The sequence below is a fragment of the Sylvia atricapilla genome, chromosome 5 (assembly GCF_009819655.1).
Source record: "Sylvia atricapilla isolate bSylAtr1 chromosome 5, bSylAtr1.pri, whole genome shotgun sequence".
Lineage (NCBI taxonomy): Eukaryota > Metazoa > Chordata > Aves > Passeriformes > Sylviidae > Sylvia > Sylvia atricapilla.
Genome location: NC_089144.1, coordinates 47,529,406 through 47,550,413, shown reverse-complemented (window position 1 = coordinate 47,550,413; position 21,008 = coordinate 47,529,406). Strand labels below are relative to the sequence as shown.

General features: G+C 44.1%; 1 protein-coding gene across 5 annotated transcripts in view; it reads right to left on the bottom strand.

Annotated features, from left to right (window-relative positions):
* ADIPOR2 (adiponectin receptor 2) overlaps positions 1-13,968 on the bottom strand; it is a 44,902-nt gene extending 30,934 nt beyond the window's left edge. For 2 of the 5 annotated variants that reach the window (XM_066319408.1, XM_066319413.1), the window contains exon 1: positions 13,825-13,968. The gene's annotated coding sequence lies outside the window, so the exon portion shown is untranslated. Of the gene's footprint in view, positions 1-4,621; positions 4,686-13,471; positions 13,638-13,824 lie in introns of those variants that run through there. The other 3 variants (XM_066319410.1, XM_066319412.1, XM_066319409.1) reach the window with 3 other exon arrangements.
* Between the last annotated feature and the right edge of the window lie 7,040 nt (positions 13,969-21,008).

The window sequence follows — 21,008 nt, the reverse complement described above, 5'->3', positions numbered from 1 at the left end:
TACACTTACGAAAACCTCTTATTACAAAACAGGAATAAAGGCTTAATTTCACATAAACAGAGAAAGTTGAAGTTAGACATCCAGGTTGCCTTAATCATGAGTAGAATACAGCGTTTACTCTAATTATGAAAGTCACAAAAGGAAACGCAGCATTATGTGAAGCTGGATGCAATACCATAGTGAAGCACTCACTACTGGCTACCCTCACACCTACACAGGTGCCCACAAGGCAAGGTAAGACAGCAAAGACAGCATTCTTCCAGGATCATTAATTCCTGCTGGAGAGCCTGGAGGCATAAGAGGGTCAATCACCCTTCCCAGACTTGCAGGTGACATGCAGGGACCTGGGACATGAGACAAGTGGAACCCATAACCATGCAGCAATGCCAGTGCTGGCAGCAGCCCACATGTCCAGACCAGCCCCAAGGCCAGGACTGAGCTTTATCAGGCTTCCTCTGTAAGACCTTCAGCTTTAACTCAGTTTACTGTGACAGCAGCTTTTCTAACTGCCCAGATGCCATTTAGTCTTGTTTACCTTGGCGTGATATAACCTCTAGTTATATTCCACAGAAAGAGGAATTTACAGTGACTGAGAAATACTGACCCAGCATGACAAGAGTGGAGAAGCAGGGTGCAGTGCACAGGAGTACAGGCATGGGATATGAGAGAGGACATAGCCTGGCCACCATGAGACCCCACAGTTAAAGAACTCATTAATGCACAGTTAAAAAACGAAGACCTGTAGCTGGGCACACCTGGCTTTAGCGTTAACAAAGAATATTGTAACCAAAGGGCACCATATATAATAAATTCAGAGATAACCTAAAGCTTTAGACCAACAATGAAATGAGGAATAAAGGCATACTAGCAAAGACACCAAGGAAACTCAAGTGGATCCTGGAGAGAGGAAAAAGAAACATCAACATCATACTCCTCCCAACAAATGACTCCTAGGGCTGATAACCTCCCTTGTCCTCTCTCCAGTAGTCCAAAGCTTCTGACCTAAGGACCCACAAGAGCAATGGAAGGGTGAAAATAAATTACAGAGAAGGGACAGAAACCAAAAAGTCCATGTGTTACAATTTTAGCTGCATTTGGCAACATTTTCACGTATGCAACTGCAACGTTCTTCTTAGAATCATTAGTCAGATGTTCCTAAAGAAAAATTGAGTCACACTGTTAAGATTTCCATTGTACCAGCAACAAATTCTTGCCTTTACTTGCATGCTTGTTACTTTTTTAAACAGACACATGCACAAGGGGTACTTCCTCTTTGACCACAAACAAGAACATAACAACAAAGGAGAACGAAAGCAAGACTCCATCCATTGTTGTCTTCAAAGTGCTACAGGAAAATTACAATAGAATAACAAGGTCTGAAACAGCCCCAGGAAAAGCAAGCAAATGGGCCACCTGAGCTGGTAACATTCTCTGCCCAGAGAGGGAACTCTGTGCTGGGGTGACCTGTCAGTGTTGTTTTGTACCTAGGGGCCTTTCATACACGTGTACACGTTCCTACAGCAGCACCCAAACACCAAATGGTGAGCCTGGCATGCGCTGTCTGTGCTTTCTGCTTGCAGAAACAATCTCTAGATATCATAGGAGACAGTCCATTTCTTTAAGAAACCCTAAGAACAGGAAGGAAACATGGCTGAGTCGATAAGCCTTCACGATCTTAAGAGTAGGAGGGGTAGGAATTTCTGTTGATTTCCTGGACAAGGGCCCAGACAGGAGGAACACGAACAGAAAGCAAGAACTGGGTCAGCAAAACTACTGAATAGTTATTTGTCCTAGTTTTCAAATACTGACTGAAGGTACTCTTGCCCTAGTGCAACTGCATCTGTAAGGGGTGTTAATACATGTAGAACTACAGATAAACTGTTCTGGAAAGGAAAAAATACATTAGGCTGACACAACACCTACTGTCAATGGAGTTAGCAAATAAAGGAACTCATTCTAGAGTGAGTTTGTTCTCTCTCAGTAAGAAAAATAAGCTATCTAACCTAACTGTAATGTGAAGACAAGCTACTGTATCCATGGGTGTGACCAAGATGCAATACAGCTCTTCAGATTCACCTGATGTGAACAGACAGACAGACAGACAGACACAGGGCAAGCTTCTCAGCAAACTGAGTGCTACATATAGAAGCCAGTCACCAATCTGTATGCAATAAAGATGTATTCAGCTGAATTCTCTGGCTGAGAACTCCATACAGAGCAAAAACATCACCTTACCCACTTGTATCCCCAGTACACCACTGTGGACAGCATGAAAGGCTCTTCCAGTATTAACAGCACTGCAGTGGCACACTTGATTTTGGAAAAAAAGGAGATACTGACAAAGTGTAAGTCCTAAGGAAAGTCAATAACCAGTGCTGTGAATTCAGTACATTAGAAAAAGCAGAAGGACAACCTTGGAGGACCTTCGACCTGCCAAGATAACCAGGCAAGTCCTGACCAATGTAGATAAGCAAGCAGTTGTACCTAAGTAAACAAGTAAGTAGTGAAACAACCCTTGAACTTAGGAAATACAAAATCTGATATCCATTTTTAATATGTGCTAGTTAATGTGTAATAATTTGTGAGGTTTATATCACATTTTACACATTTACTAAATTATTTGAGATAAGGTTTCCTCTGTGATAGGAAAGAAAACTTTATGTGAAACTGACCACTCAAAGCTGCAGTTAAGATTTCAACACAGCAAAGGTTTCCTAATCTTTGCGTCTGCAACAACAGCACCACTCCAACCAACCATAGGAAAAAGTGAAGATACCAACCACTGCCCATCAACCAAGGTGAGGTCACACAGTTAGCAGATCAGGTTGGGCGAACTCAAACACAAAAAACCTGATTTTTACACAGCAATAGGCAAATCTTGGAACTTTATACTATAGGATGAGGATTCACAGGGAAAATGGACAAATATACAGGGTAAATCCAACAATGGGTATTAAACACATGAAGCTACCTTTAGCTCTAAAAACCTCTGCATACCAGTGCCTGTCTCATGTTGCTTGCACATTCATGTTTAGAAGCTATTTTCTTCCTTGGGGGATGGACATCCACACTAAAAACTCCCTAGAAAAGTTCTCTCTGAGGAAGGACAGCAAAGGGCCTAATGCATGCAAACAAAATAAAACAGGGAGGAAGTCAAATTATTACGAACAGAAAACAAAAAAGTCTGTAGAATAAAGGATGAGGCCTGAAACAGCAAATTTCCTAGGGGACAGCAGGCAAAGCACCCTAAGAATACCAAGAGCTCCCCAAGGGCATTCAAAGCGGCAGCAGGCACAACCCTGAGAGGCTCTGGCCAGCGACTTACATAAGAGGACAAGGGGACAGAAAAACCCTACAGCTGCCAGGTTTCTGCCTCCTCCCCTGAATGGGCAGCTTGGCTGGGATGGAGGTGGCCCTGCAGCTTGGCCACGCTTCAGACTCTAAAGGGTATAACTGGAAAGGTCAGGGCCAGAGCACAGTCCAAGGCTCAGTTCGAGGTGCTGCAGCCTGGCACATTTGGCTCGTCAGGATTTCACCCTGCACAGCAGTGCCATGAACAGGCCAGGGCACAACTCTCACACTCCCCACCACCTCAGCACCAGGGACACAACCAGCACAAAGCCTCTTGCTCCCTCTGCTTCAGGGAGCTCTTGTCACTTAGAGCACAGGTGACACGCACAGGGGTAAGAAAACTGAGCAAGTGAAGCACAGGAACATAAAGGCTTTTCTGCAGCAGGGCTTGGAGGCACACGGGAGGGGATCTCACAGCCTGCTTGCATTACACACGAGAGGGTGCTCAGGGGGCAGAAGCCTAAGCAGCAATTCCACAATGAAGGCAGAATCCTAAGCCAGAGGTAGTTTTACTGGTTTATGTTACAGCTCTCCTGGAAATTCAAGTTTTAATGAAATTAACTTGCTTTTTTTCCAGAGACTTAAGGAAATCAAAACACTCAATGTGCCCTAATTTTTGTTCTTACATACAGATTAGATAAAATCTGTTAAAATCAGTTAACTATGATTTTTGACTTCTTTCAGGGATAGTGTTTAAACTGTCACTCAGCAATTTGATGTCACTGATTTCCACTGACAAAGGTCAGAACTGTAGGTGCAAATGGAAAAGAAAAAACTAACCAAAAAGCCCTCACCCCATTAAAAAAAAAAAAAAAAACCAAAAAAAAAAACCTCACCACCACCACCAAAAAAATCCACCAAACTCACAAAACTGAAAAACAAACAAAATAAACCCTTCAAAAATTCATTGCTACAGTTCTCCTCCTGAAGGGGAGAAGAATTACATCTTCCAGTCCTGTCTCTGACTAGTTCATATTCTCCAATCAACAACAATTCAACAATGAACTCCAATTTGAAAGCCCCACTTGTCACACTGTAATCCTGTTAAAAAAACATTCAAATTTCTTGTAAGCCTCATTTCTGAAAAATACAACACAGAACAAGGACACAAACAGATCTTGTACCTTCCACATGGACTAACGCACAGCAGTTATCCTAAGCACTGCAATCCTTTTCCCCAACACACCAAGTATTCCTGACTCTTAATACGTTGCTACTTTCTCACAAACAGCTGTGCCACCTGTGAGGAAGCACAGATAATTTCTCTCACCTCAAATTCCTCCCTGCTTCTCCATGTTTGTATTCAAGCTTGGGAAGGTTACAGTCCCAGATTCCTACAAGAAAGATGTGTAATCAACATGAAGGCTGCTTCTCCAAGAAAACTAAAAACTAGATAATAAATTTACATAGAGAGGGGAAAAAATCCAGAGTATGTGTCCTACACAGCAGCTTGTAAACATTTACATCACGCTGGATGACAAAATGCATTCATCTAAATTAACATCCTTCCATTTTTGTAGGCTTGCTCACCCAGATAACTTTGACTTAAACTCCACAGAGTTATGGCAAAACTGCATAAAGATGCATCAGCACAAAACCAAGGAAAGCAGGAAATTTTCAAACATCTCCACTATATCATTCTCTACAAAATGTTCAACTTAACTCCAGATACCATACCTTATTCAAACTCTCTGCCAAACAAATCTCTGCCTCGGTACTTGTTAAAGCTGATTTATTACTGTCAAATACATTAATCTACATGTTAATCTGCCTCAGGTCACTTGAAGTTAATGAAAAGGGACCTTTGTCAAGCCATATAAAATGTTGCTCTTGGTCCACATGGGAGTTTGAAATCAGAGCTTGGGAGAGATCCTCTACGACATAAATATTACAGCATGAAAACAGCAAGGAATGCAGAAGACCTTTCCTGTAATCCATTCCCATTTTCTCTGCTTCACTTCATGGCATGTTGTTAAAGCCTAAAAATTTCCCTAAACGAAGGCTGAGTTTATCTTAGGATCCTGTGTCGCTGGAGTTGTAAAGCACCAGCATGACAGCTTCAATCTGACATTCATTGCACTCCAGTGGAGGAGGGAAGGCTTGTAATTTACACAACCTACTTCATCCATACTGCAAGTAATACACAAGACAGAAAATCTGGCTCCAACACTACACACACTACATTATGTACAGTGAGTGCTGGTAATATTTCTATACAAAGCCTTACAACCAACAGCTTAAAATCTCCCCAGTTGTGTGGCTTCCTTATTCAACATTTCCAACAGAAAGCAGAACTGGTTTCTACCAGCAGACCACTTGCTTCCTAATATAATCAATTCTCTAGACAACTTACCAGACGATCCAAGATTTCAGTACAAACAAATCCAAAGTTCAAAGATGAATAAAGACTGTTGGGCAATCCCTGAAGAGATGCAGTTTTAACATATACATCCTTCATGTTTGCTTAGCAACTGGTTCACCATAAGCAGCACAATATGTTGATACTAGTCTATTACCTGTCACGTCCCCTGAAGAAGCAGTCTCAGATGCCAGCAGCAGCAATGAGTATATTCCCCACCTTTCCTTTTTATGTTTGCCCAGTAATTAACTTTAAGTACCAGTAATTCTGAATTGCTCCATCATTAGCATGACTAAATGTCACTCTATGATAGGAATTATGCCACTATGCTTTGGTCAACCCCAAATACCACCACTGTTACCTGTGACTCTGAGTGTTGTAACAAGTAACATGCTTATGAACTGCTCATTTATTACAAAGACATTATTTCCATTACTGTCCAATTCACGAGTCCCTTTGGCTTGAAATGAGAAAGTGTTACCTCAAAACAGAATCTTCAAGAAGGAAGCATGGACCTTTAAGGAAGTTTTAATGTCTACATGTGATAGTCTCCCAAAAAGTAATGTGATTTCAGGTGATAGCGCAAGAACTACTGGACACATCACACTGCTAAAAGACCAGGAATGTGGAATTGTGCCTTCAAGGATAGCCTTAGCTAACAGAAAACACTCCTGTGAGTCTTGCAGGCAGATAAGCCCTCAGGCACTTGTATAATAATGAATTATTGAAGCAGAGCCAAGACATGAGTTTTCAGAGGAAAACAGTCATGGGTTCTGCGATCATGCTTTGTTTCTCACAATGACTTGACTGTGAAGTGTAACAAGGGGTTGTTTGATCCAGTTAACCGATCCAGAAAAAGTCAGCTGGAAAGGGCTTACACGAAGGAATGAAAAACTCATGTGCTTTGAGAGCATCTTGTACCACCTTCCCAACGGCATTTTAAGACTCTGCTGCTCCCAACCCAACGTGTGCCCTGGTTTCTCACAGTCCTGCAGAGCTGTACTGCTCCATCAGCCCTGACCTTATCTGAGTCTTTGAGAATGAGGAGTATCATCTCCAACAGTCTTGTCCATCCCCTCCCTTTGCCCACATTGACCCTGCACCCTGGAGTCCTTCCAAACCAGTTGACACAACTGGCATTTTCAACAGTATCACGCGCTGCTTGGGTGCTTGGGACACAAACATTTCTGCCAGGGCTCTGGAACTTGGTCAGCTTCTCTTCCTGTCCATCAAGGACAAGCTTAACTTAAAACTGAGTTAGCTTCAAGGCAGAATACATCCTACCCTTAAACTCTAGAGCAGAGGTTCAAGGCCAAATTAGAAGAGTTTTACAGACAAAGTAACGAAAACCAACAGACACCTCTGCAGACACTTCAGCAACAAGTCACTTCCTACTAAATCAAACAGGTTTTTTTGTAACCCAGAAAGTTTTAACGTTTTATTACTGACCTCCTTTCTTTACAGTCCTGGTTGATATAAGAACACCAGAACAAACACCTATGAAAAATCCTAGCAGAGAGAAAGGAGGCTTTAGCAAATTACACTCTCTGTTTCTGGGGGATGATCTAAAAAGAGAACAAATAATTGGTATATATTTATATTTAAATAATATCATATTTATATTTAAATATCATATTTAAATTTCCTGTTCTGTACCAAAAATGTATTTGAAAATTGCCCCTTGAGAAATACTTTACAAATCAAGTCTAAACTACCTAGCAACTTCCTTCCCTGCATTAGTGAAGCTCATAAAAAGGAAAGGATTTTTATAAAACATCTATTATTGAACTATTTCTGTAATGCTGCAGATTTCACATGGTTGCCAATTATTAAAATGTCACAGAGCAGGAAGTCAAAGAGCAGTTGCACTTAACCATGGACATTAAGATAACCATGACACAAGGCTTTTTCAGCATCCTCCTTCTAGCTTGGAATATATAAAGGTCAGAAAACCACTAAGTAAAGCTTTTGTTGACTTTGTTATGCTTTTCTCAACTCTCAGAACATAATCCATTTTGTTCCCCACTGAAGGTACAGCAGGCAGAAAGCCAATAGTTGGCACTTTGTCACCTAGCTACTTTAATAAAAATTATGAATAGCCTCTTGCTTTTATTTCTACAATCATGTTCCATTACAACAAAAAACTATTTGCCTAAAAGATTAATACTGAGAAGAGTGGAACATTGCTGTGACCAGCCCTGCAATGCCATATGCCATTCTAGGGAATACACAGACACGCAAATAATTCTTAAACTAACACAACTTGCAAAAAGCACATTGCTCTTCACTAGCAAATTTGCTGTATCCTCACATAACGTCTGAAAGTAGCAGATTCCACCACCACTAACTTACCTCCACAGCTTTAGTATTTGTCTAAGTAACACATGCCCACAAATTCCACCAGCCATGGAGACTGACACATAAATTAAAGCAGTGGGGAAGAAAACAGAAAAAGTGAATCCTTCAGTTCACACCAGGGAATGGCAACTGCTCAGTCTCAGGAGCAGCCCACCAGGAAATGCAGAGCAGAGCTCTTCATGACAAAACCATACCTAAGCTGTCAGCTGAGAGATGCTGAAATGCATGTGACTCCTCATCCCAGGTCCTACTAGCCAGCCACTTCCTTGTTCCTTGTTCCAAATGCTGAAATCCTTTCCCCTGCAGCTAAAAGCCTGCCAGGACTCTCAAGGCTGAGACAGAGCCAGTCTCAGCTCTATTTATCTTTACACTGCACAGCTTTTTCAAACAGCTCCCATTGCTGTCCGGGGGACACAGACACATTTCTAGTACAAGCAGGAGTTAAAGATTAACTTACTGAATTTTACCACCAGCTAAAGGAATTTTACCATTCAGATTCAATCTAAGTAGCCAGAGTTGGTATTTGCTCTCAAAAGCTCTTTTTTCAACTCTTTTCCATCACAAGTTCTGCATTTTACAAAAAACAGAAACAATGTACAGACAGACATATGAAATCCTGAAGCCCTTACCTTATCATGGTTACACTTCCCAAAATCTAGTATCACCTACCAAATAGTTTGAACAAGAAATCAAAGGAGCACAAGTGCCTTTAATAAAGTCTGCAGAATTACATGAAGAAAGTATTTCATAGAGCAGGAAGGCCCATGGCTCGTTCCCTCCAGGAACAGCCTGTTACTCAAATATCTATAAACATCCAATTTACTAACACACACTTATGACAACATTTTGAGAAAAATCAAACTTGACAAGTAAAAAACATCCATCAGTCAGTAAGGAGCTAGAACAGGAACCTCTCCAGAATGCTGTCATTAAAACAGATAAAAGCCCACTAAAGGCTCCTACCAGCAAAATTACCCTTATACAGAAGTTGTAGAACTGCTTAACGCATCCAGTGATCTCCTAAAAAACTCCACAGCACATAAATTGTCATCCTCTAGACCTAAACAAAAAGCACAAATGACCTTGGCTTCAAACAAAGAATAGCAGTCTCTGCAATCCTCCAAGCAGATGGAACCAACATGCTGGGGAAAAAGAGCATTTAATTTGGTTAAGAAGAAAAGGAGGAAAACTAGATGAACAGATATGAGAAATGGCTTTGGTGCACTTGTGATAAAGCAGCCCAGTGACACCTTGTCTTTGAATACATGCAGATGACCACAGATACCTTAGAAAAACAACCATTCCACAACAACAAACCACTCTGGCAGACCGCTAGACTTACAGGATCTATTCAAATTGCAGGCAACATTGTACCATTATTGCATCTATATCTGGTGTACATTTGGTTTTCACCATTAGGTGAGAAACACGAACGTTTAGCATTTTGAGATAAAATACTAGCAGAAAGAAGAGAATAAAACAGGGGAAAAAAAAAAAAAAAAAAAAAGGACGTGGCCTTTCCCATAGCAGGTTTGCAACGCACTTAGATGTGCTGGCAGAACACTGAAATACCCACTCTGAGTATTCAGATATGACTTTCAGCCCATTCTGCAAGTAAATTGTCTGCTCTCTTGCCTACTGCTGTCTAAAGGTACCTCAGAGCCAATGATTACAGCTCTGCCTGTTCCAACACTTTCCTCCTGTAAATAGTGCCTGACTATTTTCTGTTCTCACAAGGGCTTAATTAGTCCTGTTCACAGAGTGCTACAGCAGCTGGCACATCCCAGCAGTCTCCATTGCATTTTCACAGCTATTGAAATCCATCTGAAACAGGCAGCAAATTTTTCTACACTAACAATTACGTGTCCTGTGAAATTTACATCCACCTATACGTTTGAAAACCCCTTTCTGGAATCAGTTTAACCACAAGACAGCTCTGAAATGTCCCAGAATCACTGACACACATGCAGTTCACAGAAGTCCAAAGAATCCTGCCTGGTCAAAAAAGATGCCCTCTCCTCCACCAACAGAGCAGCAGAGATCTGCAACTCCAGAATATGTGACTAATCATGTTAAAACAGAAAGCAAAATGCCATTTAGACATATAATATTTGCTTTTCATATTTCTAAGCACCTTAATTTTGCCAGATGGCTTCAAGTTCTTTGGTATTTCTCAAATCAAGTAGCAACAGCATAAGCTGTGTGGCACCTCCTTTGCTGAGAGAGGCTGCCTGCTTATCACCACAGCAGCTGCCACATCCCAGAGTGGTGAGCAACCTCTGGAAACAGTGTCTGCCACCCTGTCCTCAAAAGGTTAATCATCAAATTGGACTAAGATTATATTTTTATGACAACCATTGAGATAAACCTTCCAGAAAATATATGTAATCACTGGGCAAGTTCAGTTTTACAGTTACATGATGGTAAAAGTCTGCATCTCTCACTCCACAACACAGAAGGCAGGAGATTGTTCTCTTCACAGCTCTGTAACAGAACTATGTGAAAACAACTCACCTCCTGCTTATTATTAGCTTACACACTGATCTGCAGCATCCTGCTTCAAAAGTCAAATGTTCCAGAAGTACGAGCATATTCAAATAAAGAAATGAAAGTTAAAAATGTTTTCAGAAATCAGTTTCCTGAAGAATCAGAACTAGAATCTTATTTGTTTCCATATTCTTAATTTTTGAAAACCAGTTTCTTAGTTAAACTTGTCTTGACAAAGAGTGCTTTAAAAAGCAGAGGCAGGCAGTCAGCATGTTAAGCACAACCAGCCAAAAAAGACAAGGCATTTAAAACAAGTTCTATCAGAAAACAATAGTCTAAAATAATAACCCCCTCCTTAAATACTGTCCCAAATACTTTTTCCTAATCACCACCATTATCTTGTGTAATGTCTTTTCAAATCTACCAACACCGTCTGTCAGAAAATTCACTGAATGAGTCAGGCAGACACTTTCAAATCAAAAATACTCAAAACTGCTATTTCCATTTCAGAACTACTTCTGTTCAAGGATTTGAAGTGCTGATGGCATAATAATCCACCGACCTCCCGAAGTTCCCTTATCAAGATTTTCCTCATGCACAAACAGCATGTCCACTGACGAAAGCAAGCCTTGTTGCTTTGCACAGGGTCTTGGACAATATGGTTATGCAATCCAAAACCTGTAAAACTGGCGAAAATTTTAGTGCCTAATACTGAGTATCTTTCGTACATGAATGCTTGACACAGCTCCTTGAACATACAACTGAAGACATGAGATAACAGCAGAGATCCAAGCATTAAAATCACTAACATTACATGCCCCGCCAATTCCCATTAATTTCCCTTCATCACAGATCTCCAGAAACACTTGCCTAGAGCAAGCACAGGCTTTCCATAGCCCAGCCTTTTAATCCTGCGTCCAGGAGTCAGGCTTCCAGTCTGAATCTCACCCACATTGCCAAAACCACTGGTCACCAGCCACTTGCCAAACCCGTAGCAACGTCACAGGCTCAACAGCACCAATCCAGCTCCATCAGGGCAAAGACTGGGCTGAGGGGGTGATGATCCCCATGGATCTGGCCCTCTCGTCTCCTTAAGACAATCTAAGCTCCTATACCCATGGCACTTTAAATCTATGATTGAGAATATACATATAATATATGATAATCTGTTGGAGAAATTTTCACCATGAAAGGTTTTGCTTGAAGAAGTACACCAAAAATACACTCTTGTCCTTCACACCACATTATGTTTTCATATCTGATTTACACTCAGAAAGCATAATTTTGAAAACCTGGGCTGGGATGCAGCTTTCAGCTCTTCCATCACTTATTCTGATTCAGTTTTCCACAGTAGCAACTATCCTCCATGGCTTTCACAGCAGAGCTGCCAACAACCTTATTCACAACCATATTTAATTGTCAGTTCAGGTAAGGGAAACATTTCTGTGTTTTATCAACTAATCTTACACTTCCAACACAACAATGACCTTCTTTTAAGTTGCCTACTAGCACAGACTTATAGCCTTCATATAGGTTTAAGTGTCACGGAACAGATGAAGTTCACACATCATAATAAGTTATCCCTGTAATGCAAGAACCACAGCTTGAAATCTTCTTACCTACAACTGGCTGGCAACCCTACAGGAAAAAAAAAAAAAAAGAACTAACTCAAAACACAAACTTCCTCTTTTGTATAAACAAGGCTAGGTGACAGCCAAAGATAACAAGGAAAACTGACCATGTTTCATGATTGTGCTGCACCCATCATGACACACCTGCTTTTGTTGATCACAAACTTATTCTCCTCTGTTACATCTGCTATCACAAATCTGGAGTAGTCTCAATAAGGTTCTACAGCAAACAAGCACCTCCACACTGAAGTACTACAAAAAGGCCTCTGAAATCTGCGGATTTTTACAACAATTCTGAGACATCTGTGCAGCACGCAGCTCTTCACTGACTTCCAGAACAGACCTGTGAAGACCAGAGCCAGGATGGAGCCAGAAATTGGATACCCCCTGACACTGACTACAGCAAGGGAGTGAAAACAAGAGTTTAAATTACACTCTAAGACATCAACTCTTGAAACCAGATTATGTCAAGAAGGGTTTGCACAAGAGGGCCTGTCCAGTTTAATAAGATTCGATCCATTTTTAAAAATACACAACGTAGTTATGATATGCAAGACAATTCAGCTGCCTGAAAAACTTCAATGCTGCATGAAGAAAACAAAGTTTCTTTAAACGAGCGGTAACATCTAAAAGCTTTTCCGCTGTGTGAATAGTGCACGATAGTTTACATACACGAACTGACAAAGCCTGTACGACAAAAAAAAAATCTATATATCATTTTATATTAATGGCTTTCTCAAAACAAATGCCCGCACATCTACCGAAGCCACAAAATCAACTGACTTGTAAGGCTAAGACAAACACAAAAACAAAGTAACACTGCTTGAAATCCCCAGCAAAGAACAACAGCTGTCATCTCTTCTTTGTCTTCCAGGCGATTACCATATGTTTCAACGTCTCTGTTGTTCATCCCAAGCAAACAAGAGATGAATACCTGATTTTCTCAAGGGGGAAAAAAAAAATCCAACAAAACTTTTTTAAAAGTTTCTTCCGATGCCACTTGAGAATATCCGAATTGTGGTTTACCCTAATATCAAATATTTATATTACATTATCTACTGTTGGTAACGCCAATGTTTATAGATATATGCATTTAGAAACACACTGCTGGCAAAAAAAAAAAAAAAAAAAAAAAAAAAAAAAAAAAAAGGGTTCCTATATTGTGCAAGCGGAGGAATTATTATTGTTTATATTGCGTCCGTAAGAAGATTTCAGGCGCAGCAGCAGATTTCCCTGCCCCGACAAGCAACAAGTGCACGGAAGGCTATAAACAAGACCCACTTACGGTGCTCTTGACCCACTTAGGGCGCTCCACTGGCCTAAAGCCTCCTCCCGCAGCCGGCGATCCCGCCGTGCCCCGCCGTGCCCCGGAGCCACCCCGCTGCCCGCAGGCTCCGCTCGCCGCCCCGGCCGCCCTCCCTCCCTCCGGGCCTAACCCGGCCCGGCTCGGGCAGCGCCCTCCGCCCCGCCCGGCACCCCCGGCCCGCCGCCGCCCGGCCCGGCCCCGCCGCGGCTCCCTCCCGCCGCCCGCAACAGCGGCCGCAGCCCGGGCGGGGACCCGGGACCCCGCGGGCGGCGGCCGGGCCGCGCGGCCCCCGCCGAGCGGAGCGGGGCCGCGGCTCCCCGGCGCCGGCTCACCTGGCAACGGCCGGCGGAGCTGCTGCCGCCGCCCCCGTCCCGCGGCCGCCGCTGCCGCCGCCCGCCCGGCCCGGCCGCCGCCTCCTCCGGCCCTACGGCGTCACCATCGCACGAGGCCGCCGCCGCCAATGCGGGACGCGCCGCCGCGGCTGCGCGCCCGGCGCCGGAAGGACGCGGCGGGCCCGGGCCGGGCCGCGGGACGGGGAGGCGGAAACCGCGCAGCCGCGCCGGGCCCGGAGCGGGGCCCTGCCGGCCCTCCCGGCAACGGAGCCGTGCGATCGGCGGGGAAAGAGCGCGGGGACAGCCGGTCCCGCCCGCGGGCACACACCATCACGTTAACTAGGGCACTGAGCGCCAAGTCCGCTCTTCCCTTAAACACCTCCAGGGACCGTGACTCCCTGGGCAGCCCATTCCTTCTTCTCTGAAGAAGTTCTTCCTGATGTCCAACCTGAGCCTTCAGCTGGCGCACTTTAAGGCTGCGTGCTCTCGTCCTGTCGCTGTTCCCTGGGAGCAGAGCCAGACCCCCAGCTGTTTGCATCTCCTGTCAGGCACTTGGAAAGAGCCACAAGGTCTCCCCTGAGCCCCCTTTACTCCAGGCCAAACACCCCCAGCTCCCTCAGCTACCCCTTGTAAAACGTGTTCCAGATCCTTCACCAGGTTCATTGCCCTCGCCTGGACTTGGTCCAGCACCAAAAAGTTCTTCATGAACTGAGGGGCCCAGAACTGGAGACAGCACTGGAGGTGCAGCCTCACCAGTGCCCAGTCCAGGGGGACAATCCCTGCCCTGCTCCTGCTGGCCACACCATTCCTGGTCCAGGCCAGGTGCCTTTGCCTTCTGGCCACCTGGGCACACCACTGGCTCTTGTTCAAGCGGCTGTTGACCAACACTCCCATGTCCTTTTCCAGGGACACGGAACGCCAGCTGGCTTTCCAACCACTCTGTCGCCAGCCTGTGTCACTACACGGGATTGTTATGGCCAGAGAACGGAAGGGATTGGCAAAGAATGGAGTTTCCAGCCCCCATCGATGGCCCCTGGGCTGGAGGGGGATTTCCCTTTTTTAACCATTTCATGTGTGCTCTGAGCAGGCGGCAGCATGTCACCCTCTCCTCTGGGGATCAGTGTCAGTGGAAACCCCAGCACCTGCATGACAGAGAACGGCCTAGAGCCATCCAGGCACAGCACAACTCACTGCAGGGAAGGTGCCAAACAGCACACGTGCCAGAAAGGGCAAAAAGAGTCATGGTCTGCAGTTGTAAATGGCAAAAAAAAAAAATAAACCCCCTGTTCTAATACAGTGATCACAGCACGCTCATGCTCTCCATCCATCAGTCTTCTCCTGCAGGACCTGAAACTGTTACTATACTCTGTTTCTTAGCTCTGTTTAAATGACAATTGAGATCTATTATTTTTGCACTAGAAGAGAACATTGGGAGGGAAACTGATGGGGGTCTGAATGTATCTGGATGGGAGTGCCAAAAGGATGGAGCTGGGGTCTTCTCAGCGATGCCAAGCAACAGGACAAGAGGCAACAGGCAGACACTGGTCCACAGGAAATTCCACCTGAATATGAGGAAGAAATTCTTTATGAGTGACCATGCACTGGAACAGATTGTCCAGAGGGGGCGTGGAGTCTCCCTTTACGGAGATATTCCAGAACCATCTGGACACAGTCCTGTGTCACATGCTCTGGGACGGCCCTGCTCGAGCAGATGATGCACGGTGGTCCCTTCCAGCCTGACCCAGGCTGGGATTGTGTGTGATTCTGTGGTATGGACACCCTCTGTGTCCAGGGCAGCTGGAGGAGGAGGAGGAGACCCCACTGGACAGGCTGAGCTGCTTGCTCTGGGCATGGCACAGCTGGGAGAAGACCAGAAGGATGATGAAAACCAGACAGTGTTCGCAGGGCTGATGTGGCAGGAGGCACCTGGGAAGCCTGGCTTGAGTGGCAGAGCCCAAACTCCTGTCTCTGGTGTAGAGGCAGAGAGGGGGAGCACCAAAGAGAACAAGAACTTGCCCTGTTAAGGAATGAGAAGTGTTGGCTGAGCGGCAGGAAAACCTATGTGACATGGAGATTTCACCTCCCAAAATAGTGTCCTTGGGGAAAATGGTGGAAAACCTACACCTGCATATTTTACAGTGAGACCAGTTTAAACACGAAGGGAACACTGCTCTGTTAGGGGACAATCTTAGCAACGGCCAGGGAGAATAGCTGGATGATTTGGAGAGCCTGTCTGTAATTTGTGTGGCTCTATGTACTTTAGTGCTTTGTGTGCTCAGCCACACTCCAATCAGTAGACTTGTCCCCACACCAAGAAATTTTAGCTCAAACCAAGGAGTGTGAATGAGATAGTTAATGGAATCAAATTATCCCTATAAATTAATATTTGAGTTGTTTTTATCCCTGATCCCACAAACAATAAATGCATCCTGCCCATTCCTTAAAACTCGGTTTATAAAACGATGATTCCCTACTGTCTCCTTTAAAATACCTCCCATTTCACACATTCATTAAAGTTTTTGTTCTTGTGAAGGGAGCAAGGTAGTTGCTGAACATTACAGTTGCACTCTTACACGTACTTCGGGTTTCTCTCATCAATCAAAATGTATTTTGACAGCCGTTGGGCAGCAGCACGGGGAGCAGCAGCTGCAGAGGCTGCTCCAGCTCCACCCCGTGCCTGTCGGATGAAGTATTTCCTGCCCTGTCTTTCAGGATTTCTTCTGTAAAATGGCGCTAATGATTTAAAAATATTTTGAGCTTCACTGACGAAAAATATATGTAAAAACTGCATGTCATTTTCATCTGTCATTTCCTGTCACCATAACTGCACGTGCACGCAGCCAAATAAGAGGGAAAATGAGATAGGAATACTGATTCAATAAATATTAAATAAAAGGAATTTGGGTCGTTTATTCTGGTTCAAGAGCCTGGAAATCAAAAAAGCAAAGCTGTGCCCTGCAATACAGCAAAACACACTTTCAAAAACAGAGTTATGTACTGTCTGGACATTTGCAGATGATTCCTAGAAAATGCAGCAGTAATAAAGTGTTCGTTGTCTTAATTCCTTCAGAATGTGTTTGTCCTATATACACAGCCCTGTGATTTGTGGAACTTGGCAGGTCATTACTGGTTAACTCTGCTGTTCCCGAGCAAGAGAAAACAAATAATTTGCCTGTGGCAAATGAAACTGAGACCGGCCAGAACCATCACGGTGAATTGCAGAGAGCTGCCACTCTAAAAAACTGGTCTAGATGTTTGCTTAGACCAAGAAGATGCTAAATACTTGTGCAGTTCCTTGAGGCTGTGCACAAGACAGGGTTACAATTAGCTCCAACACTGCGTCTACCCCACATCTTTTAATTTTTTCCCCCAAAGAAAAAATTGTCCTTGCATGGTAATGCCTCATCCTGTCCATCCCACATAATCTCGATGTTTTGGGAGCCTTGTGAAGGGCTGACACAGCGATTTGGCACTCTAGGAAGAGCCATAAGACAAATGATGATTCAGAACAAAACTGCCTCAGGGTAAGGAAGAGCCTGGACCTTTATTTTTTTTTTTTTTTTTTTTTTTTTTTTTTTTTTTTCTTAAGGATGTGTTGAAAGGCTGCAAGCCTTTAAACTGCTTCATATCTGTTGGGAAGCATACCTGAGCAGCTCCCTCCTGAAGTGCCCAGGATAAGGGCCACCATGGGACAGCTCCAAAGGGAAAAGGGCTTGGGGGAGGCACTGCAGCCTCCCAGCAAAGCAGCATCTCCTCATTCTCCTTGTATTTTTTATCAGAGCCTTCCTCTCGTCCCAAATCACCGAGGGCCCCACCCGCAGCGCACAGTCACGCTGCTGAAGGCTGGTGCCTGCTGCAGCCACACACTTCAAACAGCTGGAGCTGCTGCAGTACTGGGAGCTGGGGGGGGCATCAGGGGCAGCTTGCACTGGGTGGGTAACATGGACAGCTAGCTGTGACACTGGGGACAGGTGTCCAGCTCGAGTGGCACAGGGCAGTATTCAGTAGTTCTTTTAATGGCTGCTGCATTCTATCACTGCTCACAGGGAGAACTCCTGACCCTGATTGCTCCCCCCTTTTCTCTTTCTGTCTTCAAGGAAATGCTATCATGTATGTCATACCTTTTTGAATTCTAATTAAAAAAAAAAATTAGATTTCAACTGTCATTTAAACAGAACTAAGAGAGTATAGCAACAGCTTCAGGTCCCGCAGGAAAAGACTCATGGGTGGAACACATGAGCCTGCTGTGATCATTTTATCATACCAGGGGGTTAATTTTTGTTGTTTGGGCATTTACAACTGCTGATCATGATTCTTTTTGTCCTTTCTGGTACATGTTCTGTTGGGCACAGCAATCTAACCTTTGCTTATCTTTTGAGCTGATTATATTTAGACTTCAGAGGTGGTATGATCAGGAGGTGGCCCAGTCCCAAAGCCTGGAGCTAGGACAGGCTACACTCGGCAGTCTCTGCATCCACAAGGCTTTGCACACAGGGTGTTGGTGCCAGGGAGTCAGGATATGGCCAGGATACACATCTGCACCAAGGAGATGGGATGCATCTCTGTCCCTGGGATTAGATCCAGCCAGCCAGAGTCTGCCAGTGAGAAAATCGGGGTCTGATATTGTGTTCACATCTGCTGTGTCTGTGACAGTTCCTTCACAGCCTGCCCTTCAGTGAACTTGGCTTCAGAGAGTATCTGCTAGAAACTATTAACCTGAAATGTAGTTAAACAAAAGCTAAATGAAAGTTAATGACCATATAAGCAGCTGATTCTGGAAAAGCGTTGTGACAAACACTTGAGAAATGCCCTGTAGTCACTGGAAGGTATTTCCCAAGGTCTCCTTGGGATGTTCTGTGGCTGTGTCAGCAGAAGAAAATACTGTCTATATTTCTATAGCCACAGGTGATGAGGAATTGCTCCCACAGTGTAATTTAAACCTACTAAGCTTCTCTCTGGATGGGGTCAAGTGAGCAGAGACTGCTGCCTGTTTGATTTCATATGACTGAACAAGATCTGCTTCATTTGTGCTTTGTCGGGGTCCATAGGGAACAAACTTTGGTCCATGTAGAAAGTTACACCAATGCTGCATGTCTGGATTCAATGTGGCTGTTTCCTGAATTTCCAAAAGGCAGCAGCTGCCCTGCTACACTGAGCTCTGAGCAGGCACAGACTTTCTGGGGACAAAGAATGGGAGCTTCCAACTGATCCAAGTGGCCTGAAGTTCAGCAATGTTAAAAGGTCCATTTAAATTTTCTCACAACCCTGCCACCTTCTCTGTAGCATGATTAATATCAACTGAAAGTTTCTGTTCTGAGATCAGCTATTGCTTAGCTTACCTTGCAGCAGAGCACACTGAGGCCTCATTCATTCCCACTCTAACTGAGGCAGTAGTTGCCAGCTGGAAAATGATGACAGATTTGCATCCTGTTCTGCTCCGTTTAGGAGCCCATGTTCACTGGCTTGCAGTAACAGTATATTTGCATAGTGCCTTTAAGCCCAAAATATTTTAGTTTTACATGACTTGAGGGTGGCCGTTTCTCTCAGCCTTGAAGTGCAGGGACTTCAGGGTTGGAATGTGGCAGCCAGTTACCAGCCCACAGCATATAACAGTGTCCTGTGTGAGCATCTTATCCCTATGAAACTGCAAACGGAATTTGAGCAGGCAGAAACCAGGCTGACCTCCCTAAGCCTTACTTTAGCTACAAGATCTTCACTTGCCATAAATAAACAAGCCCTGAGCTGACCTCCCTTTTGTAGCACAGTCCTTCCTCCAGCATTGTGCCGCAGTAATGCTTTGCTGCTGCAGACCCTCCCGGGCTCCTGCTGAGCCCCCAGCAAGCACCTCTGAGCCAAACTGAGAGTCCCCACACAATGTGGATACACCTGTCTGCCTGCCAGAGTTAATGAGCACAGGACCTAGGCCTTCAATTAAACCCTTTTTCAGCCATATTTCTCAAAGATCTTTACAGAAAAAGGAGGTATCCTGCTCCTTGTTTTATACAGAAGGAGGCTGGAGGATAAAATACAAAGAAATTAAGTAACTATTTGAAAATTACCAAGCAGATTATCAGCAGAACTCAGATTTAAGCTTAGCTCCCAGCCGCACACCCCTTTCTATCACTTTGTACATCAAACAAGGCACACCTTAAAATCCACCACTTTTTAACTTCCATGGGAAAGATGCAGTTCTGCTGCAGCTTTCTGTTTGACTTCCTTTGGGTTTGCATCAGGCCAGTCTGGCTGTGTTCTTATTTTATACTTACACCACCCTATGGAGGTTCTTCTGTGTGTGAGTGCCATTGAAATTACTTTGAAATTAAGGATCAAATTTTTGGATACAAAATTCTCAGAAAGCCTAAAATACTGTGACTTGGGTCTTGTGGGAAAAAAAAAAAAAAAAAAAAAAAAAAAGGTGGAGGGGGGGGTGTTGCGAGGAAAGAAATCTAATGGTCACTTCTCTCCTATCACTGTATGGTCCCAGTCCAGTAGGAACTGCTGGCTCCAACCAGGCTGCCAGAGGTCTGGAATGCTGGGACAAAAGGCCAAAAAACATCTTTTTTCCATCCAGTCAACATTTTAGGTGGAAAAAGAAGGACATATCCAGGGACACTCAGATGAATAGCACCCCTACCAATGCCAACTTTTCCGCTCCCAGAGTTGTTTACGCCCACAAAATTAATTGTGGTGCCAAACCACAAGGAGAGTTGTGACTCCCTGAAATGTGTGGTCTTTATCAGAAAGGCCAGATGAAGTAATTTTGAACTATTCGACATGTTAACAATGCCTGAGGGTGTCATATCCAGAGAGCTGACACCTTCAAGCACTGATGCAATGAGGATGGACAAGAACAGGAGGTGAGGGCAGTGGGAGGAAAGGTCTTTTTCAGATGTATCCAGGGTAGAGCAAATTTTATTACTGGGCTAGAAACAGAGAATCCCAGGAGTGAATAGCTCACACATTTGATCCCATCTTGGGCTCAATCCAGCTCCCACTGAAGTTTAATGGGAGTTGGATCAGGCCACTGCACTCACATTTTTTCCATGCATGGAAAACTATTTCCGTTACTTTGAATTACAATACCACTGGCTTTGGATTTTATATAATAAAGTAAATCTAGGCCACTGTTTATATTCCAAAAAACTGCATTCTGGGATGCCAGCAAATATATTGCCTGTTGGATT